At 44.1% G+C, this 19,237-nt stretch overlaps 1 protein-coding gene across 4 annotated transcripts in view; it reads left to right on the top strand.

The window, feature by feature from the left end:
- Positions 1 to 19,237, top strand: part of BCL9 (BCL9 transcription coactivator) — a 74,859-nt gene that overhangs the window by 35,644 nt on the left and 19,978 nt on the right. Inside the window, exon 1 of one of the 4 annotated variants that reach the window (XM_084616714.1) lies at positions 630 to 680. The exons of 1 other annotated variant lie outside the window; for it this stretch is intronic. The gene's annotated coding sequence lies outside the window, so the exon portion shown is untranslated. Of the gene's footprint in view, positions 1 to 629; positions 681 to 1,492; positions 1,512 to 1,715; positions 1,766 to 19,237 lie in introns of those variants that run through there. 2 more of the 4 variants (XM_084616713.1, XM_084616712.1) reach the window with 2 other exon arrangements.

Here is a 19,237-nt window from a genome sequence, read left to right as displayed (position 1 = left end):
TCTGGATCTCATCCTAGCACATCTGTTGCGAGGTCCAGTGCCTATTATCTGTTGTCCGTTCCCTCAACTGGTAAATGCAGAGAACCAGACTTTTTTGAAGGGGTCCATCCATTAGTTAACCAGGCTGCGTGATTCATATGTCAGAAGCTAGCAGGGGATCATGGAGAGGGCTCGTTGAGGACGTGATTCAATGCGGGGAATAGGTACCAAAAAGAGATCCATCCGCTGGCTGGAACACAGTGATTTATGGAGCTCTTGAAGCACTCTTCCTTCCATGTGTAACAGATCTATTCTGGTCTTGACAGTCAGCATGTCTAACGGGGCTTTAATAAATAAACTAGAAAGAACACATCAGCCCAACCCCAAGAATGAAAATCAACTTCTGTCCTGGGCAGAGCAGAGTTTCCCGTCTCTGTGTGCACAGCCCGTCGAGGGGAAGATGAAACTGTACTTTCCCCCTTCAAATAATAGTTATCGCCACCTGTGATTTCGGAAAACAGATGAGAATCATCCTGGCTGTGGAAGTTATTGCAAGCGGAGGAAACTTCAGGAGGCAGGGCATGCTCCCGCTGCCCATGACTGACAGGTCTGGCTCTGCCCCCAGGTTCAGGCAGGCTGGAGTATCCATTGTAATAGGTTCTGTGCGGACCTTCGTATTTCTAAGGAAGGCCCCGTTTCAGGTGAGCGCGGACACAGTCTCCTGGATCTCAGCCCCCGGCGCCCTTGTGCCCCCGGCGCCGGGGCAGCGCTGGGGGTGGGAGGCTGGGGGACTGTTGACAATTTGCTGCCCGAGACCATTGATCGCACCCCAGGGTGGTGGGCGCCGCCTCCCTGCCACAGCGGCGGGGGGCAGGCTCGCTCCGAGCGGGGGAGCGGCGCCGTGCTGCGTTGTGCCCCCCCCCCCCCGCCCGGGGTCAGTGGGGCCGGGCTGGGAGCGCCCCGCTTCCCTGGGGCCGGGCGCCCGCTCGCCTCGGCGCTGCCCGGCGGCTCCCGGGGCGGCCGCGTTCTGGGCAGGGCTGGGGCAGCTCCGGGCGCAGCGTGGCCGGGGCCTGCTGGGGCTTTGCAGGGGGCGGCGCGGGGAGCCCCCGGGGGAGGCCGGGCCGGGCTTTCACCTGGCTCGGGGGGGGACGGGGGGGAGTGAGTGGGCGGGCGAGGAAAGGAGGCGGCCCCGCCGCCACTGGGCGCTGGGAAGGGGCAGCGAGAGAGGGAGGCACTGGGGGAGTGTCCCTTTAAGAAGCACAATTGGGTGGCTGTCTCTTTAAAGGGGAGAGGTGGGGTGGTGCCACAGTGAGGTGGGGGATGAGCTATGTTAATTGAGGGGGCGGTACCAAGATGAATGGGGGAATGTAAGGGCGGTGCTTCGTGCAGGCGCGGAAGGGGCTTATGGATTCAGGCCTGCCTCTTTAAGAAGCCGGTTGATGCCATTGTGTGGGGGGGAGGGTATTTACAGTCTCCTCCTTTGGGACAGTACTATTCCCAGGGCGGGGTTGAGAAGCGGCACCATCCCCTCAGTAAGTAGGGGACAGTACCATTGCCGGGGCGGGGCAGAGGGGGCGACGGGTGGTACCATTCGTCTAGCTGGAATAGGGGGGGGAGGAGTGACGGGCGGTACCATGTGTGCGGAGGGGGAGCGCTGGCGGACAATGGAGCCTGTGTGTGTTTGCGGGAGGGGAATGGATCCGCCGCCACCGGGGGGAGACGCTGCGCCGCCCCCTCCCGCCCGGAGCTGAGAACCGCCCCCTCCCCTCCCGCCCGGCGCCGCTCGGTAAGTGGCGCTGTGTGTGTGCGGGAGCGGGGTCCGCGTGGTGCCGGCGGCCGGGGGGTCCCGGCAGGGCTGAGCCGCCCGCCCGCCCCGGGGAAAGTTTCAGAGTTTGGGGCTGGGTAGAGAGAGAGTGTGTGTGGGGGAGGGGGGTGTGGGGGGCTTGTGCGGTGGGGGGTGTGTGTGTGGGGAGGGCTTGTGGGGCAGGGGTGTGGGGGAGAGGGCTTGTGGGATGGGGAGGGAAGCGCCCAGTCTGGGGGTCCATGCAGAGCGGTGGGTGGGTGCATGCACTCTCCTAGCACTGTGCAGGGGGGAAGCAGGTGCTGAATCCCAGGGGAGGCGTATGGGGTGGGAGTTGCCTGGGGCTGGAACAAGGGAGTCGGGGAAATCCAGGGGAGACCCCCACGTATGGAGGTGGGAGGCTAAAAGGAAGGATTTCTTGTTGGGAGAAAAGTGGAGGGAATGCCATATCTGGGGTTGCTGGTGGAGCTTAGGAGACAACATCCTCTATCCTGATTCACCACCCATAGGTGACTTGGAGGTGAGGGTACCTCATAATGTTATGGGTAAAAATGTGCCCATTGATCAGGGAGGAAGAAGCTGCTTGAGGGGTCAGCATACCGTGATAGGGTAAATTACATGAGGAGGGCAGGTGGGAAGGGTCAAGTTGTTGGGGATGTAGGTATAAATAGAATTCATCCCCTATCCTTTCCTGGGGGATAATTGAGACTTGAAAGAGATGGTGGGTGATTAAGTGGTTAAGGTTAGAGAGGATCAGAGAGCCTGTTCTTATTTTCAGGTTTGGCAGCATGGGATAGGGAAAGGGTTATGGTTGGGGAATGATGGTTGCAGCTGGTGGTGATAGAGATGTGGACTAAGGAGTTGATCATGGAATAATTCCAACTCCACCAGATGAGGAAGATTGTATTGCAGAGAAAGCTTAGTGTTTTCAGAGTAAATGTGCATAATGCAGTGTCCCCAGCTTAATCCATTGTCCTGGAACCTAACCTACTGTTCAAGGACCTTTCTTGTGAAAGAGGAGAGAAGGACTCTCTCCTTTGGCTCGATCTTGGGAAGAAACTGCCACTCCTTGGTGATGTTAATAAGTGTCCAAACTGGTTTGGGGGGGCAGGGGGAGGGAGAATAGTCATGCCTGAATGGGGCTTTTCCCCTTAAATTCTCTAATTATTAGTTTTTCAGATATTAGTTTTAGGGAGGAGAGGAAGGTACTACACCTCACCAAGGTCCATGCTAATAATTTTTTGGGGGCTGGGATTTACAGTCACACTTTCCTATTCTGAAAAAGGTGGTTCTCTCCCAGGTTGCTGTGTGAAAGACATGAAAGATCCACACAAACATCCCAGAAAACTGACTATATGCATAGTACTCTTAAATGGACAAAATTAAGAAAAAGAAAAAGAAATGAATAGCTATCTTATTTTTGTAAATAGTGACCTGGGGTGCATGTCGTCTTAAAATAGCGTGAAAACAAACACTGAAAGCCAGAAACATCTAAATTAATAAAAAAACACACAGGAAAATATGGAAATGTAGTGTTAACCTCCCCTAGATAGCCTTAATTCTGACTCCATTCACCTCTATCCTGCTTCTACTTAATGTTATTCATTCAGTTAGGCCTTGTCTACCCTAGGAAAAAACTACCCATAGCTGACAACAGGTGTTGGTAATTTGGGCATGGGAACTTGTATAAACATAGTTTTTTGTTTTTTTTCTATATTTGTAACTAAACTGTGTTCCATGCCTGTTCACTTGCACCCATTGCCTGCAATAGGTAGATCTGCTTTTTCCTGGAAACCGTGGTACAGTGGTTGGTTTGGTGATACATAACTAGGTTGTCCAATGTATACCTGGCCAACTATGTCTGATGGCTATGGTTATTTTAAAGGTGGCCTCCAGAGATTTTAAACTGAGCTTGAGTGCTCTTTTGCTGTTTTATGTGTGTAAAGGGTCATGCTCACTCCCTTTCTCCTATGTATGCCCCCACCTCCCCATCCAAACAAACAAACAAAAAAATCTGCTTGTTTTTTAACTTAGAACTATTAGAAATGTCAGGCTTGGGTTTTCCAGATTTTGCTGGAGGACTTGTGTTATGGGGTGGGGTTGGGTCTCAGCATTATTGTTAACTCTTAACACCTTAAATGAAAGGGTGGAGAAGTTGAATCGTTAACATTTTGTATAAAGGAGGTCTTTGTTAATCATTAAACAAGTGTAAACAAAACCAAACAAAAAACTAAAGTTTTTTTTTAAACAATTGACAAAAACTCCCTCCCTCTCAATTGCTCATCTTTGGCCAGGGCAGGTCTATATATTTGCTCAGATAGCAACATCAGTTAGATGTGGGGCTTTTTGTGGCACCTCTGTTTTCAAAAGCTCTAGTATAGACACAGTTAACCAGCATAAGTGTTTTTGCAAGTGTAGTTTTAGTTTATACCATTTCCAAGTTAAATTATCCTTTCAAAATCAATCTTTTTTGCTGAAGTAAGCTGCCTCTCCACTGGGCGTTTGCCAGTATGGCTATGGTGGCAAATCTTTTCTAGTGTACATCTAGCATTTCACTCTCAGCTCTTGTGAGCTCATAATTTAATTAAAAAGAAAAGGAGTACTTGTGGCACCTTAGAGACTAACCAATTTATTTGAGCATGAGCTTTCGTGAGCTTAACATAATCTTCTAGGCTAGGTCGGACTTGAATTCCTAATGTAAAAAGTAAGCAAAAAATGCTTTATATTAATTTTTAAAAAAAAAGCCTCTTCCAGATCACCTTTATATATAATAAAGAAACAAAGTGTACAAACTCCATTTCCCCCCCCCCTTTATAAATCACCTTTAAACCCTGTATGTTCTGGTCAATTCAGATTAGGATCAGTCCATATACAAAATTTAAAGTAACAACTGGTTATGGGATTCATATTCATAGAAACATAAGTCCTATATCGGATTAAATTGGCATTTTCAAGCTGTCTGTCTAAAGTCTTACTCTCTAACTTCCAGGATTTCTCATACTTGCCTTTATAAATCTTTCTTTAAACGTTTTCCTCTTAATTTATTGATACATGTTTTCAATCCTAAAAGTCTTTCAGTCTCTCTCTTTTGGTGGGGGGATAGGGTGGGAAGAGTGTAGGAATTTCTTTAGGGTTTTAGTGTGTGGGTGGGTTTTTTTTTTGTTTTTTAAACAAAGTCAAGGGTAAAATTTTGGTATCCTCTTCATATGGAACTACTTGGGATTCTAACTGAAAGTGTGCCACTGTAGTCTTTCAAGTATAGACACTCACTGCAGCAATGGGAGGGGTTCTCTCATTGGTATAGTTAATCCACCTCCTCAAGAAATTGTAGCTGGGTCAGTAGAAGAATTCTAGTGCTGTCGACATACCCCAGGGGCTAAGTTGTCTGAACTACATTGCTCAAGGGTGTGGATTTTTCACGCCCCTGACCGACATAGCTGGGTTGACTTAAGTCTTGAATGTAGACCTGACCGTAGTCTTGACCAAATATGCAAACTTATGTCCTGCTATGTTTGGGCCATGTCCACACTAGGAGTGGTTTACTAGTATAGGAATACCAATATGCTTTACTGGCAGAGCATTCCTAGTGTGGATGCAGCTAATACTGTCAAAGCTATGCTTTACCAGTATTGGCTTATTCTACCCCCAAACAAAACAAGCTGTACTGGCAAAAGCACAGTTTTTTGCATTTACACCAGAGGCTTGTGCTGGCACAGCTGTGTAGGTCAAGGATCAGACCTCTTCACATCCCTGACCAGTATAGCTCTGCCAGCAGAAGTGTGTAGTGTAGACATGGCCTTGGTGTTTCGCTTGCTCAAACTGCATCAGTATTTCTTCAGAGGAATGCAAGCAGCCTTAAAATCCTTCAGCCTAGTTGGCTTGGCCTTGGCCTTTTTGGAAGTCCGTGCTTCAGTAAGGTCTGTGGTCTATTTCCATAGATATGAAATCCTTTAACCCAAGCAAACTTGCTAAGGACTTCGATTCCTTACTTATGAGCTCTGTATGAGTCCCTGTGGAGTTTGAGTTCTGCTAGAGAGATGAGTGCATTAAACCCAGGTTCTGGGGCCAAGTTGTGTGTGATAGAGGAATTGTGTGTACTGAATCTTTCCCCAATATCATTGTTTTGTGTAATGTAAACAAAACAAAAAAAACCCTGTTACATCTTTTGAGACTTTTCTGAAGTCCCACATTTTTGTAGACCAGGCAAAGTTCTTAAAAGCACTGGCAGACTTCATACAACTCAGCAAAAATTAGGATGGTCTTCATGAAGTCATCTGAGTCCTGACTAACCATTGTGATGTTCCTAGTTTGGCAATGAATAATTTAAAATTAGTGTTCTTCATATGTTGAAGAAATATGGTTACACATTTTAAGTTTCTAACCTCAGTGTTTTGGAAGCCTAATACCTTTTGCTTTGTTCTAAGAACCTGCCAAACTTGCCAAATATTATTTACACCTAAATTTTCCAACTTCCCTAGCTCAAACAGCTTTTTCAATTTACATCAGGTTAAAGAGGGAAGGGGAAAAATAGGACTTAAAACTGTAACCAGATTTCTATTATAACTATGGAAAAGCTTTTATCATCTCAGTACTGACTGAATGTGGAACTTCAAGATAGTGTAAATTGGTGGAATATTTGGTGCAATTGTAATTAAGCTGTGGGAGTCATTGCCACAAAATTGTTGAGACCAAGAATTAGAGATTCAAAAAGGGATTGGATATTTATAAGGATATCAAGAATATCCAGAGTTGTAATAATTGACAATACATTTTTTTTGGAAGGGCTACCAAACCATGTGCTTCAGCCAAGCCAATCTTTATTAGCAATCAGGATGAAATTTAAATGGGAGGACAAAAGTAGCTGGTGCTGGCCACTGTTGGAGATGATACTGGATTGCTGGCCTGATCCAGTGTGGTAATTAGTATGTTCCCTCTAGGGTCTTAAACTGCTGCTCTTAGTGAGAAGTAAATGTTTCCATGTGAATTTTGAATTTGCTTTCTGTACACCTTTTGTGCAGTATTCTGCCTGCTCTTGAAATCCTAATTACAGTATAAAGATTATGATCAAATGAGTACATAACTCTCATTGAAGAAGGTTCTCAAAAATACTCTGCAAATTTACAAATTACAGCTGGAGAGTGAATGGTGTCTATAGTTAAGGTAGCCTAAATGTTTCTGTTCTAAGCCCTATGTTTTTAAACAAACAACTTCTAACTGAAGAGCTGAAATTTTTCAGGCTTGGTTTCTGTCTGGGAGGAGGCGGGGAAAAGGGGAGCAGTTTGTTTGATTTTTTTTTTTTCTTTTTTCTTTTAAGCTTGAACAGAAACAGTCAACTGTTTTTTGAGAATAAGGACAATGGAAAAATACACTTGCCCTATTACAAAATTTCTTGCAAAAAAACATGGAGCTGAAATTTGGCTAAGAAATGCCCTCCTTTGAGGGAAATTGCCTTTAAGCATTCAGTGAAAATTGCGTGCTTTCTCATCTTTGAAAATAATACTTTTTTTTCAAGCACTCTTAGAAGTGTTCTATAGGACTATAATAGACTTCACTATATATGCAGTAACTTAACTTCATGTTGAATAGAGCCCTTGCCTCACTCCATGTGAAGTTCAGAGCAGCTGCAGTGCAGATGTAGCTAAATTAGCTATGCACTCAACTTTTCTTAAAACGTTGGAATACTCTGAACTGGCTTTGTTCCATTTCCATATGTTTCAGGGAGCTATAGGCCTGGTGAAAAGGTTTCTGATTGTGTCCCCAAAATGTCTCCTTAACCTGCCTGAGAGAATGTGCATACAATCTGGAGCCAGGAAGTCCTAAATTCTTGGTCCATCTTTTCACTTGGCTAGTCTTAATTCTCTGTACTTCATGACTCTCACACTTGCCCAACTATCATTACCCCATTGTATAGACAGGGTTAGTGAGGCCCAGAGACTTTTACTTAGCCAGGATTACATAGAAAGGTTGTAATGCTGGGAACAGAACCCAGAACTCTTGTAATATAAAATTATAGAATCTTAGAAATGTAGAGCTGGAAGGGACATTGAGAGATGTGGCTAGACAATTACCTAGGCCTGCCCTGGCAGGTTGTGCTCATGTTTTATCCACTAGACCACAGTGCCCCAGAAAAAATACCTTAAATCTGTGTACTTAGTTAGGCTGTCTGTAAAATGGAGCAACTGGTACTTTTCCCCTTTTATTAAGTGCTTTGAATTCGACAGATGAGAAAATCCTAATGCCAGAGCATTAATTACCTTAATGATTTGTATCTTTTATGCCACTTGGAAATTAAAAGCACTGCATAAGAGCTAACTCTGAGGCCCATTTTACTGATAGTGCAGTAGTGTTATAATGGAAAAGTTGAGGCAACCTTCTTTTGAGTAGCTCGCTACTCTTCAAAAATTTAAACTGTTCTGTTGAAATTTTCCAGGCTTTTTGTTCTTTTATGTTGGGGGTGGAGAATATGAGACAAAATGGTTAAACTGCTTTTGAGGAGAAAAATATTTTCTCTCTTTTTTTTTAAACAAAATTTTACAACCTTTTTTTCGTTAGGGATAGAAAATTGAAATTGTCAGAAAAATAGTGCCATCATTGAACAGAAATGCCTCTGAATATTCCCATAAAACTAGTTTTGACTTGCCTTTGTGTTTGCAGTACAGTTGATACTTCAGAGTACTTCAGGTTTTGCTGTGCATGTGCACCCAACTTAGAAAAATATTGAACATGTACATTTTGTGTTGTGCTCATTGAATAATGCAGGGCTTCACAGCAGCTGGATACTTGCTCACTGTACACCTTGAGACCTTGTAAAATGTATGAATTAAGGAGTTTTGATTTGAAGCCCTATAGTCCTGATTTTTGAAGTTAAACAATTCCATGTAAAAATTAAACTTCATACACAGTACTTCATGATATCTTTAAATTACATGATTGTAACATTTCTCAAATGTCAATCTCTTCTCCTCTTTCCTCCCCTCCACCCCCCCCAACCTGAAATACACACATGTAGCATCTTGTTGTTCTGTGTATGGGTTCTGTTTGCCACTTTAATTTTTTAAAATTCTTGTCCTCCTCTAAAGTGTCTTCAGCACAGCAATGACTCCTATCTAAAAAACTTGGGAAACCAACACGCAATAACACTGCATTTTGCGTCAGTTAAGATTGCTCTGTACATAATACTTCTTGTTTTCTCGCTTTTTAGTTTTTAAGGCTATCAATAATCGTCCTCCCCTCCCCCCCGTGACCCACACTTCACCAGTAGTACAACCATCATACACTACCCCATGTAGGGCTATGCCAGGTTTCCAACACTGTTTCCCAAATCTGAGTATGTGTAACTTTACAGAACTATGCAGAAAGGTTCTGTAAGTGTGAGGGGTGGGGGTTAAGTCTGGTCCATTTGGGATGGAGCTGGGTGAAATTTGGGGAAGGCAGTACTAGGAGGCAGTCATTCCTGCTGTTAAGGGTCTGGTATGGTGACTGCACTACTGGGGAGATGTGTGTCTTTGGGTGGGGGCAGGAGAGAAGGGTACAGGGTATGTCCCACTGGCATTCTTAACTTTTCATTTTCTTTAAGTTTTGTTAGTTATAGAGTAACTGACACAAAATGCAGTGGTTTTGTTTTTGTTTATTTGAGAAAGTATGGGATCATTAAAGACTATCGTTCATACACGTACAGAGCAGAGTAAAAGCTGCATCCTTGCAACCCTAATGTTCTCATTGTGTAGTGTGTTTTACTGAATGTGTAAGAATCACTGTCTTATATCACTGGAATGCAGCTACCTCTAGAGAAGCTCTAAAAGAACTCTTCACTTGGGTCAGATAAAATCAGGCTAGAAATATTTACTAGATGTCTACTAATCAGAGGCTGATATGAAAGGAGGTGAGGAGGGGACAATCGATCAGCAATTCTGAAAGGTATCATGCAGTGTATCCTTGCAGCATACTGGGGCACTGGTTCAGCAATTAATTGCCCCTACCACTTCCTGCAACAGCTGGACTTTCCTTGGAGGAGGAGGTCTGTCCACAAGCTGATCAATCCCACCGCTCTGTAACGTGTGAGAGATGACAAGATCACAGCTTGATGTGTGTTATGCCTGCAGACTCTTCATATCTTTCATTCTAGAAACTTAGTGACTGGCTGCCAAAATGAATAGAAAAAGCACTTGCCACTTTCCATACCTGGCTGATGTGCCTCATTCTTTCTGTTTAAACAATGCCGTGGTGTTGTATACTGAGGAACAAGAAGGCTTCACTTCAGTTACTCCCACCCTCGCAGCCCCTATTCAAGGGGTGCCCAATCTATGGTCCACAGGCCATACACTGCCTACCAGAGCATTTCACAAGGCCTGCTGCCTGCTTCAACACCATATCATAAAATCATAGAATATCAGGGTTGGAAGGGACCTCAGGAGATCATCTAGTCCAACCCCCTGCTCAAAGCAGGACCAATCCCCAGTTTTTGCTCCAGATCCCAAAATGGCCTCCTCAAGGATTGAACTCACAACTCTGGGTTTAGCAGGCCAATGCTCAAACCACTGAGCTATCCCTCCCCCGACCGAGCTATCCCTCCCCCCTGATTCATTAGCATTTTGTTGTCATGTTACACAAGTATGTAAATAGGTTGTTTCTATGTAGAATATTGTCTATCTCAATACAAAACAAGCTGAACTTAAAATATAAATCAATACAAGTGACTTTAAATCTTATTAAAATAGGTAGAATCTGTTTGGCCCACACAAGATTGTGCTTAGGTTTGTGTGACCCTCCTGTGTAATAAGGTTGAGCACCACTGCCCTATTCTGTTCCGTTGACTCTAGGTTCCTACTAATGTTTCGTGTTTGAGGTGAGTGGTTTTTTTTTTTCTTTTCCATGTAGTTTTGACCTGTCCTGAAGTTTGAGCTGAAATGTTAAATATCTTTTAGTTTGGTGAGTGACTTCCTTTTTGGGGGAAAGAGAGGTCACCACTGGCTTCAAGCCTGTTTCTTGCCTCATTGTGAAGGAGGCGCAAGAATTTGGAGGTGAAGATGTGGAGGCCTGCATAGGCAACATATTTGAATAGCTCCTAGCTCTGGAAGAGCCACTCTTCAAAGACCAGGGTTACCTGCTCGACATCTATGTATTGTGCTGACTGAGATTAACTTTGAGCTTCAGGCATAATTTGTTAAGCCCCAGAGGCCCTGTCTGCACTAGGGAAATGTTCCTGGTTGTTGCTAAGGGCAGTTTGGTTCCACTGTTGTTGGCAGTAACTGACGTCCATTAAGGCTGGGATATTCAGGATGGTTAGGTGACACTGGGCCCCAAAATGCTAGCAGCTGCTTGTCTGCTCATGAGTTTCAAAACATAGCTAGTACTGGTGGAACTGAAATGGTGTTAGCAATAATGGGAAACGTTTGCAGAACTTCCTTGGTGCGGACATGACGAGTGTGTATCATAGCCTGGCTCGCAAAGGCACGGGGCACTTCTACACAGCCAAAAAATACCCCAAACCCTCCTGGCTGAAAGTCCCAGAACCCAAGTCAGTGGACCCAGGTTCATGGTGTGGGGCTAAAAATAGCAATGTAGATATTCAGGTTCAGACTGAAGCCCAGGCTCTGAGACGCAGCCCTTCTTCCTGGATTTCGGAGCCTGGGTTCCAGTCTGAGCCCTACTTTTAGTCCTGTAGCACAAGTTAGTCAGTTGATCCAGGCTCTGAGACTTGCTATATGTTTCTGTTGTTTGTTGCTGTGTAGATGTACTTTAGGTGGCTTCTGGAGCAGTTAAACTGCATCAGCGGTTGCTGGGAGATAGTGTGAGCAGCATGTTGTTGATGTGATAATTGTACACTATATTAAAGGGGACAGTGTCAACTCAAAATCTAGTAACTGTAGATAGTATTCCTGCCCCTGAATCTCTTGGCAATTTTTGTGGCTTTTTAGGTCTTCGGATGTCTGTCTCTCTTGTGTGGAGAAATTGTCTAGTTATGTTCACTCTGTCCTGTACGGTTAAAGTGTTGTAAAATGTACAATTTTAAAAAGCTTTAAAAAAAAAAACACCTTAATTTTACCTGCTATTGCAAGCAATACCTTCTAATTTTCAGTAATATTATTGGTAATATTAAAAAGATTAGAGGAAAATATGCAGAAAATACATACATAGTTTAGAAGCACTTGTTCTATATTCTTTTAATTATCAAGCTGTACACATACCTACAGTTAGTAAATGCATGATTTTATTGCCCTCTCCTTAGTTCTACCTTACACCATGTACTCCCTACTGTTTGGTACCTCCCTCTGTTTTGTTGCATCTAGGAATTGTTTCACAGTGTCTTGTGAGAGAACTTCTGCTCTTCCTAAGCTCCTGTGTGGAAATGTTCTTAGCCTGCCACTAAAGTACTTCTGGTTCTGCAGGCGCCTCACTTTTGCCTGTTCCAGCTATGCCAACACATGGATCCAGTTTATGGGTGAAGATCTGTTCCTGCTTTTGGCACTGTTAATGCAGCAGTTTGTAGATGGAGGTCATGATTGAGGATGGAGAGCATTTTGGCAGTGGCTTGTGTCCCTGAGAAGGCAGTTGTAGGCCTAAGTGAGGAGATCATGAAGGCTGCATGCTGACATGATGGTGGAGACAGCTGGTATGGATTGCAGTAGCTGTGGATTTCCCCCATGTAGACTGGCCATTCTTTGCAAGACCACAAGCACAGAGTTGGGGGGACTACCTTATCATGCAGATCTGGGAGGGCTTAGAACTTTCTCATGAAGAGAGCTATGTTCATTGAGCGGTGTGACGAGCTTGCCTTCATCCTCTAGTGACAGGACCATCAGATGAGGGTGGCAAGGCCCTGCCAGTCCATCTGAAAGCTGTCTACCGAAGACTGCTATATGTCTGTGGCTAACCAGTTTGATGTTGGTAAATTGACTGTTGGTGCTGTTGTGGTTGAAGAGCAGTTATTTCTGCAGTTATTTACCACTGGGTGATGTACATTGCTAACATCCCAGAAATAATTAACTTTGTGACAAATTGGGTTCCTGAACTGTGCTGCAGCCTATCCATATAGTGCACATGCCCATTGTCTTCCCACTGCAAGGGACACATGTATATGGTAGATTTAAACAAAAAGCTGACTTTTAACAAACTCGAAGAATGGGTAGGTAAAGCCCCACAGAAAGGAAATCTAAGGGGAAAAAGGAGTTTAGGAGAGATGGTAACTTCTCAGACACTATTAGAGGCACAATAGCAAACTATCCCAATGTGAAGCAAAGAATAGTAAGAGGCCAATATGGCTCCATCTGGAGCTCTTTAGTGACCTGAAAATCAAAAGGGAATCCTACAGAAAGTGGAAACATGGACAAATTGCTAAAGAGGAGTACAAAAGAGTAGCTTGGGCATGTAGAGACAAAATCCAAAATGGCCAAGGCAGAGAATGAGTTACATCAGGAAGGATAATAAAAAGCAATAAGAATAGGTTCTGTAAATATATTAGGAGCAAGAGAAAGACAAAGGAATGTGTAGGTCCGCTATCTAGTGGGGAAGGAGAGCTAATGGACAACATCAAGAAGGGTGAGGTGTTTTATGTCTATTTTGCTTCAGTCTTGATTAAAATGTTAATGGTGACTTGATGCTTAATACAATTAATATTAATAACAAGGGGGAAGGAACACAAGCTAGAAGAGAAACAGGTTAAAGAATGTTTAGATAATTTAGATGTATTCAAGTCAGCAGAGTCTGACAAAATTAGTCCTAGGGTCCTTAAGGAACTAGCTGAAGCAGTCTTGGAACCATTAGCAATTTTATTTTCAAGAACTCACAGAGGACAGGTGAGGTCCTGGAGGATTGGAGAAGAGCAAACACAGTGGGGAGTTATAAACCAGTCAGCCTAACTTCGATACCTGGAAAGATAGTGGAACAAGTGGTTAAACAATCAATTTGTAAGCACCTAGGGGGTAACAGGGTGATAGTAATAGCCAGCATAGATTAGTCAAGAACAAATCATACCATGCCAAACCAATTTCCTTCTTTGATAGAGTTACTGGCATAGTAGATATGGTAGGGCGTTCATGGGTCTTTCCCCATCTGTCAGAGCAGGAGACCACGCCCCTTACTATGATCCCTCCTGGAGCGAGTCAGTCTGTGGGGGAATTAGCTAGGAGTCACTTGGTTCTATCCTGCAGCTGGCCGAGCAGCAGGGAGTCTATAAACCCAGGGTCCTCAATCAGGGTGGGACAGCCAGCAGTTACTGGTCCTGGCTGGTAATCAATCAGGGCAGCAATTACTCTATCTGCCCTGGGCCCTGAATCAGGGCAAGCAATCCACAGTTAACTGTTCTGGTTGGGTCTACACAGAACAACACAGCAGTTCGGGGGATGGGGGGGAATCAGCTCTTGGTTGGAGCTACAGTCAGACCTGTCTGATGCCCTAACTCTGGCAGGCGACAGACCAATACAGTCCTCCTGGCCTAACTGAGTAGATTGCCACCATTCAGGGTTGGGGTGGCCAGGGTAGGGGGATGCAGGCCCTCCCGCTCCACTGCATCCCAGCCCAGAGCCCTGTGAATGGCGGAGTGGTCTGCCACTGGGTCAGCGGGGATCCTCCCACAACACACTGGCTGGCTTACAAATCGGTCCCACAGCCAAACCCTGTTCAGCTTCCCTGGACTACCTGAGTTCCAGGGTTGTTCTCCGTCTCACTCAGGTAAACGGCAAGCAGCAGCCCCATCAGTTCATTGGTGTCTGGTACCTCTGGCAGCCCTTCTGGGTCTCAGGTACAGTGGCAGCCTCCGTCAGCTCCAGGCTCCACCAGCAGGGGAGAGGCATCCTGGTCTTCTGACATTTCTCCCCCAGCTGAGCTAAAGGGCCAGTCTTTTATAGTTCCGGTTCCTGTCCCACCTCTCTGCTTCTGGCAGGGCAGCCGTGGGTGTCCTGGCTCTGTCCACCAGGAGTAGCTTGTGGGTCTCTCGCTGTCTGTCAGGGCAGAAGACCATGCCTCCTTGCTACAGATATCTTAATTTTTTTAATAATATTTTTGATGCAGTCACACATTCCATTCACATAAACAAAGTAGGGAAATTGGTCTAGATGAAATGACTAAAAGACAGGTGCCCCAAATGGTTGAAAGACTGTACTCAAAGAGTAGTTATCAATGGTTCACTGTCAAACTGTGAGAGCATATCTAGTGGGATTCCACAGCAGTCTGTTCTGGGTCAGGTACTAACCAATATCTTCATTGATGATTTGGATAACAGAGGGGAAAATACGTTTATAAAATTTGCTGATGATACCGGGCTAGGAGGGGTTGCTAGCACTTCAGAGGATTGGAATTAAAAATGACTTTGATTAAATTAAAGAATTGGTCTGAAATCAACAAGATGAAATTCAATAAAGGTAAGTGCAAAGTACTTAGGAAGGAAAAATCAAATGCACAAACACAGAAGGGGAATAACTGGCTTTAGGCAGTAGTCCTGCAGAAAAGCAGTTGGGGGTTATGGTAGATCACAAATTGAATATGAGCTACAAAGTGATGTAGCTACAAAAAAGGCTAATATTCTGGAGTGTATTAACAAGGAGTGTCATATGCAGGAGGTAATTATTCCTACAGTGCTCTACGTGGCACTAGTGAGGCCTCAACTGGAGTATAGTGCACAGTTTTGGACACCACAGTTTGAGATGTGGAGAGAGTACAGAGGAGAGCGACAAAAATGATAAAAGTCTTAGAGAATCTGTCCTATGAGGAAAGGTTAAAAAAAAATTAGGTATGTTTAGTCTTGAGAAAAGAAGACCAAGGGGGGACATAAGTTTTTGAGTATGTTAAGGGCTTGTTATAAAAATGGTGGTCATCACTTGTTCTCCATGTCTACTGAAGGGAAGACAAAAAGTAATTCCCTTAATCTGCCACAAGGGAGACTTAGGTTAAATATTAGGCGGAAACTTTCTATCAGGATTGTTAAGCGTTGGAATAGGATTCCAAGTGAGGTTGTGGAATCCCTGTCATGGGAACTTTTTAAGAACAAGTTAGACAAACACCTGTCAGGGAGGGTCTAGGTAAACTTGGTCCCGTCCCAGTGAAAGGAGGTGGACTAGATGACCTCTCAAGTTTCCTTCCAGCCCTAAATTTCTATGATTTAATAGCAACCAGAAATACTACTATATTGTTGTTCACACCTTAGTTAACCAACAAAGGACATTCCTGATCACCACTGTGAGATGCACCAGCTGGGTATATGGCACCAGGGTGCTCAGGAGATCTGGTGTTAATCTGTTTGGACAAGAAAGGTTGTTATTGACAGGATGCCTGTGTCCACTGTTGTTTTAGGGGACTCAGCTTATTCTCTACTGCTTTGACTCGTGAAGTCGTACCCTGATTTTAGACCATGTGGCAGAAGTTTTAATTAAACACTGAGCAGTTGCAGGATGGTGATAGGATGTGCATTGGGCTGACTAAAGGCAAGGTGGCGCTGCCTACGAACCCGTTTGGATGCCAGTGTGCCCAGTGCCATTTGTACTATTGTAGACTGCAGGACACTGCACAAAATATGTGAAGGTAAGCGGGAGAGCTTTTGCTAGAAGTGGGTTCAGTATGCTGTTGCCTCTACAGGCAACTGGAAGATGCACCTCTGATCACTGGGGCTGGGTCCAGGAGAGCAGGGGAAGTAAGGAATGCCCTGCATGCCATACTAGTTTATCTATTTGCTGTTGCTTTTATGTATTTTTAAATGAGTTTGAGACTTTAAAGTTTTGGATAAAACTTCCTGCCTTTTCCTTGTTTCCCAAGCTGTCATGTTGATGTAGTGTATTAAAAATAGTTTATTAAAAACTAATCTAGGTAGCCCAGCTGCCATTATACAAAGACTGCAGAACTGAATGAAAGTTAAAAGTGCAGTGTCTGGTGAAAACCAGCAGAGAATGCCAATTAGTGCAATCTCACTGGTAACTGAAGTGCACATTGCCAACATACCTGTTTTCAGGCTAGCAGGGGCAAAGACCATGAACAAGCACATTATTGTGTGTCAATAGAAGGTAGAACATTTTTATTCTCTTTAACATGCTGCATCACAGCAAGGCTGCAGGTTGACACGAGGTGTGTCTTTATTTCATCTCTTCATCTTTGCATTTTCAAAGCCGGAGAAAGGATAATAGTTAATCAGTGATATCCACAGCTCTTCCTGCCAGAGTTTCTATCTAATTATTTATGTCTGAAAGTGCCTGGCCATCCATCACCATTAAAGGTTTATAAGTATGCTTGCATTGTCCTAAGATTGGTGAAGGAGAAAAAGCAGGTTTGGCTGGAAGATTTTACTTCTGGGTTCGGCTGCAGTAATATGGGTGGCTAATTCATAGGTGCTAGAGATGGGTCACATCTAGTCAATGTCCCGTCCCGTCCCCCCCCCACCCCCCTTCCCCGGATTATAGATTCCTAGATATTAAGGTCAGAAGGGACCATTATGATCATCTAGTCTGACCTCCTGCACAATGCAGGCCATAGAATCTCACCCACCCGCTCCCGCGATAAACCTCTCACCTATGTCTGAGCTATCGAAGTCCTCAGATCATGGTTTAAAGACTTCAAGGAGCAGAGAATCCTGCAGCAAGTGACCCGTGCCCCATGCTACAGAGGAAGGCGAAAAACCTCCAGGGCCTCTTCCAATCTGCCCTGGAGGAAAATGTTTTGCATTTAGAACTGATTTATTAAACAAAGCAAGTATTATCTGTAGTTAGTGAATTGAATTGATTGTTTCTAGTCACCATGTCGTTCAAGATAGTCATGGAACTGAACTAGCTGCATTCCCTATACTACATTTTTCTAGCCTCTTGGCAGGTAGAGACTTGAATGTCTCAAGCAGTAGAGCTCTGACCATTTCCTGTGAGGGGTTCTCCCACATCCCAGGCTGTGTCAGTGTTCCTATGACATAGTTGGCATCACCGAGACTTGGTGGGTTAATACGCATGACTGGAATATTGGTATAGAAGGGTACAGCTTGCTCAGGAAGGACAGGCAGGGGAAAAAAGGGAGGAGGTGTTACCTTGTATATTAAAAGTGTATATGCTTGGACTGAGGTTGAGACGGAAATAGGAGACAGACTTATTGAAAGTGTCTGGGTAAGAATAAAAGGCGTAAAAAACAAGGGTGATGTCATGGTAGGGGTCTATTACAGGCCACCTAACCAGGAAGAAAAGGTGGATGAGGCCTGCTTTTTTTTTTTTTTTAACTAACAATCATCCAAATCACAGGACTTGGTGGTGCTGGGGGATTTCAACTACCCAGACATCTGTTGGGAAAATAACACAGCAGGGCACAGATTATCCAACATGTTCTTGAAATGTATTGGAGACCATTTTTTATTTCAGAAGGTGGAAAAAGCTACTGGGGGGAGGCTGTTCTAGATTTGATTTTGAGAAACTGGGAGGAACTGGTTGAGAATTTGAAGGTGGAAGGCAGCTTGGGTGAAAGTGATCATGAAATGGTAGAAGTCATGATTCTTAGGAATGGTAGGAAGGAGAACAGCAAAATAAAGACCAGGAACTTCAAGAAGGCAGATTTTAGCAAATTTAGGGAATTGGTAGGTAGGATCCCATGGGAAGCAAGTCTAAGGAAAAACAGTTGAAGTCAATCAGCAGTTTTTCAGAGAGACATTATTAAGGGCACAAGAATGAACAATCCCACTGCATAGGAAAGATAGGAAGTATGGCAAGAGACCACTCTGGCTTACCCAGGAGATCTTCAATGATCTAAAAAACAAGAGTCCTACAAAACTTGGAAACTAGGTCAAATTACAAAGACTAAATATAAACAAATAACACAAGTATGTAGGGACATCAGAAATGCCAAGGCACAAAACAAGATCAAATTAGCTAGAGACATAAAGGATAACAAGAAAATGTTCTACAAATACATTAGGAGCAAGACCAAGGCCAGGGTAGGCCCGTTACTCCGTGTTGGGAGGGAAAAACAATAAAAGAAAATGTGAAAGTGGCAGAGGTTCTTAATGACTTCTTTGTTTTGGTTTTCACCAAGAAGGTTTGTGGTGATTGGACATCTATCATAGTGAGTACCAGTGAAAATGAGGTAGGACCAGAAGCCAATCTAGGAAAAGAACAAGTTAAAAATTACTCAGACAAATTAAATATCTTCAAGTCACCAGGACCTGATGAAATGCATCCTAGAATATGCAAGGAGCTGACTGAGGAGATATCTGAGCCATTAGCAATTATCTTTTGAAAAGTCATGGAAGACGGGAGAGATTCCAGAAGACTGGAAAAGGGCAAATATAGTGGCCATCTATAAAAAGGGAAATAAGGACAACCTGGGGAATTAGGACAACCTGGGGAATTACAGACCAGTCAGCTTAACGTCTCTACCCGGAAAGATAATGGAGCAACTAATTAAGCAATCAGTTTGCAAACATCTAGAAGATAAAGTGATAAGTAACAGTCAGCATGGATTTATCAAAAACAAATCGGGTCAAACCAACATGATAGCTTTCTT

Source organism: Lepidochelys olivacea (genome assembly GCF_965140295.1).
Source record: "Lepidochelys olivacea isolate rLepOli2 genome assembly, chromosome: 1".
Classification (NCBI taxonomy): Eukaryota; Metazoa; Chordata; order Testudines; family Cheloniidae; genus Lepidochelys; species Lepidochelys olivacea.
The sequence above is the reverse complement of the archived record's forward strand: the minus strand, read 5'-3'. Positions and strand labels throughout refer to the sequence as shown.